This window comes from Cupressus sempervirens, chromosome 8 (assembly GCF_028749045.1).
Source record: "Cupressus sempervirens isolate cs-2001-9-10 chromosome 8, ASM2874904v1, whole genome shotgun sequence".
Classification (NCBI taxonomy): Eukaryota; Viridiplantae; Streptophyta; class Pinopsida; order Cupressales; family Cupressaceae; genus Cupressus; species Cupressus sempervirens.
The window spans coordinates 826,226,459-826,241,145 of NC_143125.1; the positions used below are offsets into that span (position 1 = coordinate 826,226,459).

Here is a 14,687-nt window from a genome sequence, read left to right on the forward strand (position 1 = left end):
CCCTTGACACCAAGAAACTTAAAATGATGGATATAGAAGAGACTACTTAGGACAACATGATTGTTTGGATGCTAAACAATACCACTGGCAAAGAAATCTCTAGCCTAGTTAAACACTTTGCACTCGTGAATGAGGCAAAGGTCAAATTGAGGACATACTTGTAGCTGCATGTAATGAGTGTCTAGATGTTAGAAAGTTGTATGAGGAAGAGGTGAAAACCAGATATGTGTAGAATTAAAAAATAGAAGAGTTTGACGGAAAGATTCAGAGCATGGAAGAGGAAGTTGCTTCCCTAAAAGACCAACTCAAGACTACAGCAAAGGCAAAGCATGCACAAGGAAATGTGGAGGAGGTGAGGCATGCTATGGAAGTAGAAGCCCAAATAGAGGATATACCCATAGGGGTGATAGTGCCAGTGCCTATGGTAAGTGTGGAAGTAGAGGTTCCCTAATCTAATAGTGCAACAAAGATGGGTGTGATGCTAAATATGCTAAATCATAGAATAAGCATCGTGAAGAGAATCTCTCAAGATGCACATAATACATTCACCAACTTACAAGCTACTAAGAAAATGTGTAAGGAATCTATAGGTTGGCTTGACCCTATTTTCTAGCAATGCGGACCTTACATGCATTTTTTTGATAGATTAATACTTATATTAGTTAAGAAGCTAGACCTTCCTAATAAGGTCATTTTTTTCAAAGAAGGTATGGAAAAAGTAAAGGATTTGCTACAATTCTTTATAGGGAAATTAACAATCATTCAGAATAAGATGAAAGTGTTGGTCAATGGGTTTTATTCATTAATTCTTTCAATCCTTAATTCTGATGGTCAAGTAAGAGATTGGAATGAGTGGTCTAGTTCTTTTGACCATATTATAAATTTTCCACAGGTGGTATCCATTTTTGACAGTGACACTGATGAGTTTGTTTTTAATGAACTCATTGATACTTTGTTCAAAATTGAAAATGAAATGAATAAATTTATAATAGAAGGGAAAGCAGTTACAAATTCTAGGTGGAAAAAGTCTGTTGGTGAGTTGACAACAACCAAGGCATGCAAATGGCCAACAAAGAGAGAAGTTATTGTATGGGAGGAAATCGTAGAGATAAAGGCTTTATCAACAGGGGATAGTTGAAGAAGAAGACAAAATTGAGAATTTGATGCTCCAATTGTCATTTGCAACTGTTTCTACCATTTTCTATTTATGTTAAGGATCAAAAATATTTTGAGAAGTTTTGTTGTTTCCCTTGTTGTAAAAGGACACCTGTCAGTCACAATTTCCCTTTTCTTGTTGCAACTCATGGTTATATAAATGAGTTTTCAAGGCATTGTGATGGGTCTAAATGGCTTGTATAATTTTGTTTTCTTTCAAAGAAAAGTACAATCAGTCTAGTTGTATGTAGTTGTTTTGAGTTTGCTTTCAATTGTGTACTTTTTGATGATATATAGAAATGATAGAATCGGCAAGATATTCTGGGCTTTTCAATGAGTTTCTATTGGTCATTGTATTAGTCATCTAAAAGGATAATACAAAGAGGTACTTACATTAGATTTATGTTACTAATTTCTATCTCCATTTTGAGTTTGTTTACTTTGATGTTATTTAAATGAGGTTTAATTGATTGAATGCAATCTGGATGGGTTGAATACTAGTTCTATTGTTGCTTTCAACTCAAGGGATTATGTAAATGCTTTAGTAGATCAGTAGATTTTACGAGTTCATGACATGAATATTTCATAACAATGGAAATGGGTGGTTACAATTGATAGATTCATTTACAAGTTATTTTAGCTAGATCTCCCACCAATAGTTAATCTTTTGCCCAATGGATAAGGCACTGGTCACATAAGTCAAAAGTGAGTAAGAGTGAACTCTACCACTACATATTAGATTATTTATAAATTCAAAATCATTTTCATTCCATTTTGTTCAAGGTTATAAATTTTGGTTAGTAGTTGTTTACATCTAATTTCTATGTCTTAGGTGTTAGAGTAAATAATTAATTATTTATTATTTATTCTATTTACTTAAGTTTACTTAGGTTAATGCATGCATTTCATAGTTGTAGTGATGAGTTGTTGACAACATAGGATTTTTTTCCCTTCTAGGATATTCCACCTTTTTGTGGACATATGCTTAGTTGTCAACCTTATCTTCTACCACTTTCCAGCTTGTTCTACAAGCTTCCATGAGGCCTTTTATATGTGGGCTCTCTAATTGTATTTTCTCAACTCATATTTCAATTATAAATACTTTTTTTTTTTTTTTGCAATATGTTCTCTCTCAAGTCTATTTAGGATTTTTCCAAGCTCCACCTCTTCCTTCTTGGTTTTCCTTCAATAGGTTATTTGCATGTAGGTGATCTTGGTGAGCTATGGAGTTGGATTTCATCAACTCCTACATGGTATTAGAGCCTCCCTTCTTCTTCTTGGTTGAAATTTTTTTGAAGCCATGATTCAGAGACACGAACCCTAGTTTTTTGATACATTTTTCTTCAATCCAAGGGAAGAGCAATTTTTTAGAGCACCTTGGGCCCAAATGGACACTACCATTGGATCTAGAAGGCCATTTAGAGTTAGGACTCATATAAAATTTGTCAATTTTGGAGATAGAGCTCTAGGAGCAAAAAAAAATTGGTTGCAAGCCCTGTTGTACAATTGTACGGACAATCTAAGCAAAAAAACTTTAAAAAAACATTTTGGGCCACACCACTATGGCACCACCTAGTGACCACTATGGGGCCACTTGCACTCTACATGCACTCCACCAAACATCAGCTCACTACCCTTATAATGCCCAACCACTGCCTCAGCCCATGCGACACCCTTTTTGGTGATGCCTCTTGTTCTCTGCACCATGGCACCTCTATTCCCACTACCTCCACCATCCTACACCTCTTTTTCTTAGCTCTACTCTACCTATAGCATAGTTAGCAATGCATGGAGTTGTTTGAGCATAGTCAACATGTTATGGAGGTGACACATGGCATGGGTACCACAGTGGCACCTTGCCAAATGGACCCTACCATGTCACTCACCTGCCACATGGTATCCACATGGCACTACCACGTGACATGCCACATGGCATTTTTTTGTTATGATGACTATAAAGCCATCAAATTTTTTGTAGTGAAGTGTTGACATCAGCATGATCTCACCCTACATCAGCACCCCTACCAGGCTCTCTAGGGTCATTTTTCTAATGCATCCTTGGTTTGATGGTTTGATAGTGTGAGCTATGTATTCAATGATTGATCCTACATACAAGGAAATTGTAATGGTTGGCTACCTATGCATTTTGGTGAGATGGATCATCTACCATATAGACATGCTCAGTTCATGCCTTCTTCTTCTATGGAGGTTCTTCAGATCAACAATTTATTTCTGATGATAGATTTTACGGCTTCTTCATGCTTCAGCAATTCTCTTCATTATCCTTCTTTATTCCTATTTTATGGGGCATTCCTCCAATTGGAGGCTTCTTTGATACTTCACTAGGTTTAACTCTTTTTGGGGGAGGATTTTTCCCATGTGGTTTTCTCTCTTTTCCCATTTTTAGAGGTTGAATTTCTTTGCATTGTACATGGGTACCTAACATGGCCTTGTTGCCGAGACCCATTCTACATTTTATTTTAGTCTTTTTGAGCTTAAGGAATTCCCCTAAGTTCCACTTAAGGGGGATTGTTAGAGTAAATAATTAATTATTAATTATTTATTCTATTTACTTAAGTTTACTTAGGTTAATGCATGCATTTAATAGTTGTAGTGATGAGTTGTTGACAACATAGACATTTGTTCCCTTCTAGAATATTCCACCTTGGTGTGGACATATGCTTAGTTGTCAACCTTATCTTCTACCAATTTCTAGCTTGTTCTACAAGCTTCCATGAGGCCTTAATATTTGGGCTCTCTCATTGTATTTTCTCAACTCATTTTTCAATTGTAAATACATTTTCTTTGTTTTTGCAATACATTCTCTCTCAAGTCTATTTAGGGTTTTTCCAAGCTCCACCTCTTCCTTCTTGATTTCCCTTCGATAGGTTATTTGCATGCAGGTGATCTTGGTAAGCTATGGAGTTGGATTTTATCAACTCCTACATTAGGTAGTTTCTTTTTCTAGAAATATTTGTAAACCCAAGGAGAATTACGATCAAATATACTTATGAGGGATGTATATGAATCTGAGGATGTCAAAATAATAGATAAATTGTGTATGTGTTTAAGGATGGAAGATGAGAATCAGAATGAAACTAATATAATTTAAATCATCCCTTAGGTACACCCACCTTGGTCCTATAGAGCCTAAAGAGTAGAAACCATCCTTTGTTTTGTTGAAGATGGATCCAAGTGGTTTGCACATGTAATTGTTAATAGAAAGTGGCTAATCCTTGGGTTATGTGAGTATGATTGCTTTGGAATTGAACATTTTGTTGTTCAATAGTGTTACACACCAGAAAAATGGTGACTCTATTGTGGATATAACACTCTATGTTGTCATAAACTAGTATATCATTTAAGATATGTGTTTCCTTTGGGTAGAATTTAAGATAGGCATTTTCACGGGCACTTTTTTGTGGTTTTGGGGGTTATTTGCATTTTTTTTGAAATCATTAGTGAAGTAATTGTGATCTATTTAGCAATTATTCCCATTTTGATAGGGTGGGTGGTGACTCAGAAGATTTTAACCACAGTCATTATTTAGAAAGTTATTATCTCAAATCATGGAGAATAAGAACACACAAGAAAATTTGAAGAAAAACCCAAGAATTAAATTACAAACTGATCTCCCTCCTAAGGGAAGACAAAATTGGGTTGTGAAAGGTCTCAGATGCATAGAGATGATCATTCCCAAGAGCAAGTAGTAAGGGGAGAGAATGTTCCTTTTTCTATTGTGGAAACGGAATCATCTTGCCAAAGTTCTAGATCCCATCCCAGTCTATCTAGTGATGACTTTTTTAGCACTCCCAAGATAGTATGTCAGGAAACTGTTAGGAAGCAAAGTGCATCCAGTCTAGACAAAAGAAATAGTAATAATATTTTTCAACAAATTACAAACCCTTTCTTGTCTAATTATTCTCAAGAGGAAATAGGACCAAAACACTTAGGTCTTGAGGATTTTAATGATGAAAAAACTACTAGTTTTGTGTTTACTATCCCTGATCCTAAAAATGTAGCTTGCTGAGCAAGAAGCCATAAATAAGAAATTGCAAAAGGAAAGGGAAGAAAGGATTATGAAATATTTTGAAGAGAAGCAAACATTACTTAGGTGAATTGCTTCCCTAAAGAAGAAAAATGAGATAGCAACCAATGCATGGCAACCATAGATTATAGGTCAAGTTGAACAACTTAAGATACAAGAAAAAAAATTGTTGGATACCTAGAATCTGAATCTAGAAGGACCTATAATACAATAGATTAAGAACTATAGTTATTTAGAAGTTAATGACAATAAAGAAAATGATGTAGAGCATGTTGTTGATGCTAGGGATAAAGGAAAATAGAAGGAGATTGGTGTTAAGATTAAGGAACCAACTAAGATTGTTCAGATCCATGATTCCATGTCACCTTTTGATATTGAGTTGGGAAAGAAAAGAAAAGAAAAGGATGCATTGGTTAAGAGATTGGAAATAGTAGAAAATGAAGCAGCTATAGCTAAGCTAAACAACAAGATTAAGTTCTTGGAAAATTCTAGGAGGCAGTCTATAGTTATGCCTAAAGATGATGGTGGATCTAATGATACAAATCAAAATATTACTAAGGTACCTACCTCTTTCTTATCTTCATTTTCACAGAAAGTAGATCTTAACAAATTTGTTGGTGAAGCTAGCACTAGTGATACTAGGGATAATACTAAGAGAGATATTAACCATCTTCCTAAGATTGATTTACAAAGGGGACCTATCCAATTAGAGAGTTATAGGAAAATATGTTTTCATGGAATCCTTGGTTTCCCTAACCCCATTCCACAAGAAATAAGGAAAAAATTGCCTAAAATTGCTGGGAACAATGCTATCACTTGTGAGGACCATTTGAGGAGTTTTCTTGATACGATGAGTGATTATGAGGTTGAGGCTAAAGATGTTATCATGAAATTATTTGTTTAGTCATTATTGAAGATGCTAGAGAATGATTCAAAAGACTTCTTGAATTATCTATTTTTGATTGGAAGGATCTTGAATACTATTTCAAAGAGCAATATGGTGACAAGCAAAATCAAAGTTATATCCTAATTGAATTTAGTAACATTAAGAGGCTACCTAATGAGTTTGTCACTGAGTTCAATAATGGATTCCAAAAAAGGATGTATAAGCTCATGAAAGCCATGTGAGTTGATGACAAGATATGTCTGATTACCTACTTGAATGCTTTTAATGGAAAAATGGCATACTAGCTTAGGGATAAAGAACCTAGGACTTTAAGAGATGCTTTCAGGATTGCTATAAATGTAGAAAATAATTTGAGAATTTTAGGGAGATTAGAATTTAAGAGAGATGATCTTAGGTTGTTTAGGAATAAGGGAAATAGAAAGAAATATCATATAAGTGTAGGTGGAATAAAGCAAGAGCCCAGTGAGATGAGTCAAGTTCTAAATTCTATATAGAGCCTAAATCTCCCTTAGGTAAAGAATGATAGGAATCCCACTAAAAACAAGGTCCCTGACCATTCAAATTTTAATAGACAGAATAGGTTACAAAATTTGCCCTATAACACCACTTGGAAAGATGGTCAGCCTAGTGTCCCTCCCCCCATGAATACCAACAACAAGGTGACCCACGATCCTTTATCAAAAAACTCTATAAATTTGGTGGATCATCCTGAGTTCATTGCTGAGCCTACATGGTGCTTTGTGTGTCAATTATCCCATGCCCCTGAGTCTTGTGTAGTAGCCTTGTCCTTCCTTGGAAATTAGACTACAGTAGAAGGATGTTAGGAACATGAAGAAAACAATGTTGATGTAGGATGTAACATGCTTGAGTCACACTATGATTACTCTAATTGTGAAGATTATGAAAGAGATGTAAATGAGCAAAGATAGTTTTAGAGTAAAATGCAGCAACAAGTCTTTTCTGATGAGGATGATGGTGAAGATAATGTATGTAATATGGTAAATTCCAAAGAAGAAGTGACATTGCGGAAGCCTACTAGGGAAGAGATTGATCAAATTACTACCAATATGATAGCTCAAGTGCAAACTAGAAACATGGCTTAGAAAGACGGTAATGACAAGGTGTCTGGTATGTTTATAAAAGGAATTAATCTTAAAAAGGGGGAACTTGTGAAGCCTGAAACAATCCTTACTATGAAGGTTAAAATTTCCAATAAAAAATGGGAACCAAAGAAGGTGGATAATCCCAAGATTTTTTATTCCCCAAATAATGCTCCCAAGAAGTTAGATGAGAAGATACCAAAAAAATCACCATAAGTGGAAAGAATCACCAAGTATTATAAATATTTTGGATAAACATCATGACAAAAAGGGAATGGCTATTGATAGCCCATATGATTCTTTTATAGATATGACTATTGTGTTATCACAAATCACTGTCAAAGTCCCTTTGTCAAAATTATTAAGGATCCTTGAACACAAAAATAAAGCCATAGAATGGTTGGGAGATATTGATATAAAGGTGAGACATGGTTGGTTGGGAGATACTGATATAAAGGTGAGACATGGTTGTAATGAAAATCACAATCTCAAGGAAAGTAGTAAAGAAAAGGTAAAAAGACAAGGAAGCTAAAGTAGTTGTGTCTCAATTTACTCAGATGTTCTTGGATAACTCTATAAATCAATGTTTGGGAAATTTTGAGCCATTTTTCTTGAATATTTTAGTAAATGATAAAACATTAAAAAATGTTATGATTGACTCTAGTGTTTCAAATACTATAATGCCTTTTGAAATAATGAAGGAATTAGGCCTAAGGTTGATACTACTTAGGGAAGATGTTGTGCTATGGATGAAAGAGAAGTGATAGTCATAGGTACCACTAATGCTTTACCATATAGACTGATAGCCTATCCTAACAAAGAGCTCTCTATGAGTGTATTGGTTGTTGATATTCCTCCTCAGTATGGCATGTTGTTATCTAGAAAGTGGAGTGCTGCCATGGGATGGAGTTTACAATGTGATTTATCATTTGCTACTTTCAACATTGAGGCTAATCTAGTAAAAGTAAACATGAAGCCTAAAAGTATATATATGATAGAAGAGGAAATAGAGGATGATATGAAAAACTTTGTGGATACAGATATCAATGCATTTCAAGCTGAGATTCTAACTTCGAAGAAATCCAAGCATAAGTCTCAGATGGAAATAGAAGCTGACACAAAGACATACAAAAGTGATTTATGGACTATTATTTTTGATGGTGCTTGCTGCAAGGATGGATCTAGTGTAGGTATTTTTTTGATATCTCTAGTAGGGGTAACATACAAATTCTCTTTTACATTGAGTTTTCTTTGTACCAACAATATAGCAAAATATGAGGCTTTTCTATTAGGCCTTAGATTAGCTCATAAGCATGGGATAAAATGTTTGCATTTGATAGGAGATTCTAAATTGGTTGTATCCCAAGTAAGGAATGCTTATGTGTCAAAAAACAAAAGATTAAAACAATATAGGAATGTTGTATGGAATATGATTTAATGTTTTGATGCGTTTGGGATAACTTGGAAAGATAAGACTAATAACAAGATGGCAGATTTGTTAGCAAACATAGCAATAAAGCTTGATGATATTACATTTGCTGGTATATCCAAAGTTGAGATTCAAACTAGACCTTTTGTTCCTGATAATGTCTAGAATTGGCAAGCTTTTGAAGATAATAAAGATATTTTGAGGTTTTTGAATTGTGAGAATATGTTGTTAGGACAATAAATTGATTGTGCAGCCTATGTAGAAAATATAAATGGAAAAGATATTGTTTTTGGGTAGGAAGTTGTGCAATTGAAGAAAAAAAATTCCAAAGGGTTTAGTTGTTTTAGAAACTATTTTTGATAACCAAGACAAGTCACAGGTTGATGCTAGTAAGTATGATGCTAAACATCTAGAGGAGGTAAATTTGGGAACTAAGGAAACACCTAAGAAGGTATATATTGGTAAGAAATTGCCCCCTAAAATTAGGCAAGACTTGATAGATTTTTTGAGGAAATATATACATGTGTTTGCATGGTCATATGATGATCTGAAGGCTTATAGAGAAGATCTTTTTCAGCATGAAATTCCCTTGAAACTAGATGCTAAACCTTTTAGGCAAAAACAAAGGCCAATAAATCTAATTTTGACTTCCAAAATGCAAGAGGAATTATTCAAGTTGAGAGATGCAGGGATCAAAAAACCTATTAGACACTCCTCTTGGGTATCCAATTTCATCCATGTTAGGAAAAAAAATGGAGACATAAGATTGTGTGTTGATTTTAGGAATCTTGATATATCTTCATTAAAGGGTAATTATGGATTGTCAAATATGGAAGCTATGTTGCAAAAGGTTACTGGTCCTAAACTTATGTCCATGATGGATGGATTTTTAGGTTATAATCAAGTGTTTTTTAAGGAATATGAATAGTTTAAGACTGCTTTTACTACTCGATGGGGTACTTATGTGTATGTTAGGATGCCTTTTGGGCTTACTAATGTTGGGTCTACTTTTCAAAGGGCTATGGATGTGGCTTTTGCTGATATTATTGATAAAATTTTGGTTGTATATTAGGATGATCTAACTACTTATTCCAAGGATGAGAATGATCATTGCATGCATCTAGAAAAGGTATTTATCAGAGCCCTTAAGTATGGTATCTCTTTAAATCCAAGGAAGTTTAATTTTGGTCTTATTGAAGGAAACTTGTTAGGGAATCTAGTTGGTAAGCATGGGGTGAGGATTGACCCTAAAAGAGTAGAAGCAATAGACAAAATTCAAAAGCCTAAAATTGTTAAGGGAATTCAGTCATTTTTTGGTCAAATTAATTTTCTCAGAAGATTTGTGGCTAATTTTGCAGAGAATAGTAGGCCTATTTAAAGGATGTTAAAGAAAAGATTTGACATAAAATGGGATGGGGAACCTACCATTGCATTCTAGAAGATCAAACAAGCTATTAAGGATGCTCCTATTCTTTAGGAACCTAATTATGATAAGCCAATGGATATATTTTCTTTTGATTTATTTCACACTATTGCTCCAGTACTGTTACAGAAAAATGAGGAAGGTTATGAGCAACCCATTTCATTTTTTAGCAAGTCCTTGCAGGTAGTAGAACTCAAGTATGATATAAATGAAAAATAGGCATATGTAGTGGTGAAAGGGGTAAAAGCTTTTAGGTTTTACCTAATGTGAGCCATTTCTATTGCATTTGTCCCTACTATTGCTATAAAGGACATCTTTTCAAGCAAGAGGTATATGGTAGAAGATGTAGGTGGATTAACATAATACAAGAATTTAACATTGATATTTAGATCACCAAATTGGTTAGAGGTCAAGGCCTAGCCAAACTGATGACAGAAGCCAATTTAGAGGCAAACCAAATTAATCAACTTGATGATGGTTGTAGGGATACTATTTTTGATATGGATACTTTTGACTGGTATAGAGATGTGATTTATTACTTGCAAAACATGAAATCCCCACCTGGATTAACAGACAACTAGAAAAGATCTCTAAAGTTGTAGGCTATAAGATATGTTATAGTGCAAGGGCAGTTGCAGTGGAGGAATATGGAAGGGCTCCTTTTGAAATGCATAGATGAAATTAAGTCTAAAAGGATCTTAAGAGCTATACATGAAGGTGTATGTGGGGTTCATTATATGGCTAAAACCACTACTCATAAAGTTCTTAGGGCTGACTTTTGGTGGCCAACACTTTTCAGAGATGCTCATGAGTTTGTGAAAATATGTGATGCTCATCAAAGGTTTAATGGGAAGTTAAGATTTTTTTGGAATTTATCATTAAGACCTATTGAAGTCCAAGCATCATTTCAACAATGGGGAATTAACTTCATAGGTAAGATCTCAAACAAATCTAGTGGTGGACATTCTTGGATCTTGGTGGCTACTGATTACTTCACTAAATAGGTCGAAGCAATTCCTACTAATAATGCAACAAGTAAAGTAGTGATTAATCTCATTCTAAATAATATTGTGACCAAGTTTGAATGCCCACAGAAGATTGTAACTGATAATGCTATCTATTTTAGATCTAAGGAATATAAGATTTTTTGTAAGAAGTACAACATTACAGAATACACCTCATCACCTTATCATCCCCAAGGGAATGGTCAAGTAGAATCAAGCAATAAAATTATATTGAAAATCATTAAGAGGATTTTAGGAGAGAACAAGAAGGCTTGGGATTCAAAATTGCCATTAGCTATGTGGGCTGATAGGGTTACTATAAAAAAGGCCATTAGATGTGCTCCTTTTGATTTGGTCTATGGTATACAAGCTAGACTTCCACAAAATAATCTAAAGTAAATGTACAAATTTGTTCAAGTTTATGAAGATGATATCATTGATGAGATGCAGCTCAAGAAGGATGATATTGTACAATTGGAAGAAGGAAGAAGAAATTCTTCTATTCAAAATGCCAAATTATAGTAAAAGAGGAAGCATTTATATGACAAAAGGGCCATTGAGAGAAAATTTGAAATAGGTGATATGGTATTGATGTGGAATGCTAGAATGGAAGATAAAGGAAAGCATGGAAACATTGATCCCATCTAGCTTGCCCCATACAACATTGTGATATAAATGGTGAAGACTCATATTTTCTAAGGGATCTAACTAGAGATATTCTTGAATTTTGAGTTCTTGGACAATTCTTGAACAGGTACTTTTCCTAAAAGTATATGTGTTTCATGAATAGTAGTTTTAGGATTTCTTGTGTTTGGTACATTGTGTATATTTTGTAAATCCCTATAAATTTCTTGTATAGTCTAGTTCCTTGTTTCTATTGTTTTGTTTATGTGCTCTCTAAAGAAGTTGTCATTCTTGTATCAAGTATGTGTTCTTCTCTACCATAGATTCTAAATTATTGCATAGACTCAATTAGTCTATCATCCCCAGATAGAGCCACTGATGGTTTAATTTTTCATAGTGCAAAGAAGTTTCAAAAATGTGTGAAAAATCATGTAATCCCTGTGTTTTGTAGATTAAGGTTTCTCTTTTTATAAATTTTCAAAATTGTGTGTTACCCTAGTCACATCTTGATCTCTATGTGGTTTGAATTTTATTAAATGCTCAAGGTTTATAATCAACACAATCATTAAAATTCCCTAAGCATGTTAAAACCATAGGTTGTATTCAATTTTTTGAAAGGGTTTGCAAAATTCCTAAGTTTTGTTCCTGTACAGTGTTATAGTGTTAGGTTTTCCCATAAAAGTGTTGAACTCTCTTTATTTTGTATCCATGGTAACATTTCACCTTTACTGTAAAGGCGTAAAGGCATTTTGATTTACAAATATATAGTTGTGTATCTCATAACAGCAAAGTAGTGCACTTTATAACTCTATAATCATACGATGGATCCTACAATGAAGGTGCATAAAATCTTTACATTCTTTGTAAGTTTCTTTATAGTTCCATGGTGATTAGCACACCTGAATAAGCAAAAGCAATTCATCAAGGAACCTCTAGCTATAAATTTGGCCTTTAAGCATATGAGCGTAACAAAGTTTGAAAGTGATTATGTTTTTTGATTTATGGATATATGAGTAATGTGTTGAGAAAATGGGCAAAAAGGTGTAGTGGTTTGGTTCACACCCTTATGTTTTGTTGAATAGCCTAAGAATGTAAATAACTATTGCAACATAAAAGGCATATCATGAAGATATAAAGTGGATTTTACAATTCTATGTGTAAGGGAAACTCATAAGAGTGAAGCAAGATTTAATTTCTTCTACGAGTTTCTGCTATTTTGGTTTATGGACAACTATATAGTGATGACATAAGGAGGAATGTATCATGCAGGACCTGAAAAATTGCCACTTGGGCCTTGAGATGAGCGAATCAAATGATGACATGTCATAGATGATAGATCGGCCTAGTCCACATGGAGAATAACTTAAATCTTTCATTTTGCATGTGCTTAAATCAATGGTGATGTCTTTTCTTAGATTTAATCTAGGTCTTTGATTTGCTGAGAGAAATGTTTTCCATTACGCTCTTACATTTTTAAGTATACCGTGTGGATGAAGAGTTGCTTCATCTCCTTCTTTGTGGATACAAGACTAGTTTAAGCATATGAGCATAAAAGGTGAAATGTGGAATGAGATGAGTGCTTTATGCTGCTATGAAGGGGATGAAACATAAGAGTGGGAGGTAGATTGTAAAGGCTTCCCAATGCTACACAAGGTGCTTGAAGCATATGATCAAGAGTAATTTTTCAGAGGGGTTCAGTGGTATGTGAGCAGAAGAACATATAGAAAGATTTGGAGGGTTGCGGTGCTACATTTCCACTATAGGGGCATAAAGCATTTTTTAAGGTTTACAGTGGTGCACCAGCATGTGTAAGGGTGAAAAACATATTTCAAAGAATGTAGGAGCATAAAGTGGATTGCAAGACCATGTTTTAAAAGAGGTAATGCTTCTATGCTTGAAGTTTTACAAAGCATCACCAAACAAGCATAAGGGTTTGATATTTGTATCTCTAGAGTTACAAGGATTGAAGGGTTTAGATTTGGCATAAGAGAAAAAGACCAAATTTGAAAAGGTATTCGGCTGAGATGTCATGCCAGTTAAGAAGAAAGGACAAATTAACCATGGCCAAGTAAAATAAAACACCAAAAAGTACTTCAAGATCAAATTATACGGTTGATATTCTTTGCTGATAGCCTACAAAGGTGGTATTAAAACTTGTGCATTAAGAAGTTATTAAAGCTAGTAGATTTCATGATTAAAATATAAAGATTTGATTGAACATTTAGAGTATTTTCCATTTCAAAGAACTTGTGTTTTCTATTCTAAAAATTACCTAGGTGCCCATAGCTTTGCAATTTTTTGTGCTTTTGTTGCAAGAGTTGAGTTGTTATTTTGCAAAAAAATGGCTGACATGAAGATTGAAGAGGTTCTTATTGAAGAAGTAGAAGTTAAAGATGAAGGTGATGATGTCATAGAGTTTACAGCTGAAGGAAAGAAAAAGAAGTGGCCAGTAAACACATAAAATAAATCAAGCGTTTGAAAGCAAAACAAACATGTAGAGGACTGGTTAAAAATTCTCCCAGGGTCATCCAATGCAATTTTAGCAAATGAGTTTTCAAAGACTAGTACTTCCTATGCTAGGATGCAAAATGCCCTAAGGTTGATGGTTTTAATTTGTTTATGTATTTTTACCAAAATAGGACTAAGAATATACCAATATGCAATCCATGGAATAGGAACATGGAAAAACTGAAATTCTCAGAGGTATTTGTTGATGTGGACCTATTGAAGGCTTTGATAAATTCTTACAACCTAGTCACAAGGTCATTCCATAGGCATAATGGGAGTATTTTGTGCCAACTTGACAAGACTTCTTCCATAGAAGCTTTTGGTTTAGAAGGGAAGATGGATGTGCCTATTGATATGAATAATCTACAAGGAAATTTTGAGAGGATTAAGAGTCATTATCTGAATAATGTGATGCTGCCCCACATCCCCTAAAATTTCAAAAAGGTAGGGCAAATACCAAAGAAAGTAGAGGATCACTTGCCTCTGAGA

The 14,687-nt window shown here is 34.3% G+C and overlaps 1 pseudogene; it reads left to right on the forward strand.

Moving 5' to 3' along the window:
• The first annotated feature begins 271 nt into the window (after window positions 1–271).
• Window positions 272–14,687, forward strand: part of LOC149544952 (universal stress protein PHOS32 pseudogene) — a 104,299-nt pseudogene continuing 89,883 nt past the window's right edge.